This window comes from Rhinopithecus bieti, unplaced genomic scaffold, assembly GCF_001698545.2.
Source record: "Rhinopithecus bieti isolate Rb0 unplaced genomic scaffold, ASM169854v2 scaffold_3906, whole genome shotgun sequence".
NCBI classification, from domain to species: Eukaryota; Metazoa; Chordata; class Mammalia; order Primates; family Cercopithecidae; genus Rhinopithecus; species Rhinopithecus bieti.
Genome location: NW_016804230.1, coordinates 746,056 through 748,133, shown reverse-complemented (window position 1 = coordinate 748,133; position 2,078 = coordinate 746,056).

The following is a 2,078-nucleotide window of genomic DNA, read 5'->3' as shown; positions in this document are numbered from 1 at the left end:
TTGAAAGTCAATTATAAAAAGAAAATGTTAAAGGCAGCCACAGAGGGAGAAAGCATATTACATACAGAGGAACAAAGATAGAAATTGCATAAGACTTTTAGTTAAAAATTGTACAAGTCAGAAGACAATAAAGTGGGAGATTTTGGCTGGGCACAGTGGCTCACGCCTGTAATCCCAATACTTTGGGAGCCCCAAGGCAGGCAGATCACCTGAGGTCAGGAGTTCAGGACCAGCCTGTCCAACATAGCAAAACTGTGTCTCTACTAAAAGTACAAAAATTAGCTGAGCGTGGTAGCACATGCCTGTAATCCCAGCTACTCAGGAGGCTGAGGCGGGAGAATTGCTTGAACCCAGGAGGTAGAGGTTGCAGTGAGTCAAGACCGCGCCACTGCATTCCAGCCTGGGCGACACAGCAAGACTCCATCTCAAAAAAAATAAAAAACAAAAAAATAAAGTGGCAGATTTTAAAAACTGAAAGAAAAACAATGAAAACTCAGAATTCTAAATCCAATAAAGTATCTTTCAAAATGAAGGAGAAATAAAACATTTTGTTAAACAAAAAAAAAAGAATATTCATGGCTAGCGCATTTGCCCTAAAATAACTGAAAAAGGAAGTTCTTCAATTAGAGGAAATATGATACAGATACCCAGGTCTTATAAGGAAAAGCACTGGAAATGATAGAAAGAAAATGTTATAAAATTTATATTTGTTCTATTGTTCTAAAAGTTAACTTATGTCTAAACCAGGGATCAAATAAAAATTTTCAATAAAGGAGATTTTAGGCTTTTGGAAACACATATGGTCTCTGTCACGCTTTTCGCTTTGTTATTGTTGGTGTCATGGTCGTTTGCTATGGTTTGTTTTGCATTATTTTAAAACCCTTTAAAATGTAAAAATCAGAAAAGATACGGTGGCACTTTTCTTAGGTTTTCTTTTTACATGGTATATCGTAGACTTGTGGCAGGAATAGCTGGCAACCAGACACACAAAAAAGCATACATTTTATTTAGTTAGTTAGTTTTGAGACAGAGTAATAAAAGGCCCAATCGGTGCCTGCTTCTCTAACCAAAGGACCAGAGAGGAGACTACCCAGCAACACAGAAAACTCATAGATAATAAGTGCCCCACCCCAGCCAAATACAACAGAAAAAGCTATGGCCCTACTGGCACTAGCAAGGTCCAGTGGAGAGCTTAGGCTTCAGCCCAGGCCATAAAAAGAGTGGTATCAGGGAAGGCCAAGTCTGAAGCTGGAACTCTCATCACCCTGAGCAGTAAGGAGGTCCCACTGCTGTGCCAGTGGAGATCACATAAGAGCCTGGAATTCCGTCTTACTGACAGGAGCTTGGTGCTCTTCTCCTCCTCCGGGGTACTGCCAGGCATGGTCAAGTGGAGAATGCTACTACTGCCTAGCAGAAAAGAGACCAACCCACATGGTTAAGGTGGAGGCCACCTGGGAGGCAGCAACAAGGTACTTCTTCTCCTTCCAGCCATTAACAGGGTGCTATTAACAGAGGCCTAGTGAAGAACTGAAGTGTCACACCCACTTATCAGTAATGAGGAGCCCCTGCCTCTCTAGGGTGTCTCAAATGAAGCTAGTGGCAAACCTGGACTTGTCTTCTCTTTGTGTTATAATAAGGTGCCACCACTCCTTCATTTCCTGCTGGAGTTGTGTCTGAAGAAGCCAACAAAAGCAAAAGGTTTGACTAAGATCTGGAGTCTCACAACATAATACGAAAATTTTCCAGGTTTCAAATGAAAATTACTTGTCGTTTAAAAAAATAGTAAAATCTCGGCCGGGCACGGTGGCTCAAGCCTGTAATCCCAGCACTTTGGGAGGCCAAGACAGGTGGATCACGAGGTCAGGAGATTGAGACCATCCTGGCTAACACTGTGAAACCCCATCTCTACTAAAAAATACAAAAAACTAGCTGGGCGAGGTGGCGGCGCCTGTAGTCCCAGCTACTCGGGAGGCTGAGGCAGCAGAATGGCGTAAACCCGGGAGGCGGAGCTTGCAGTGAGCTGAGATCCAGCCACTGCACTCCAGCCCGGGCGACAGAGCGAGACTCTGTCTCAAAAA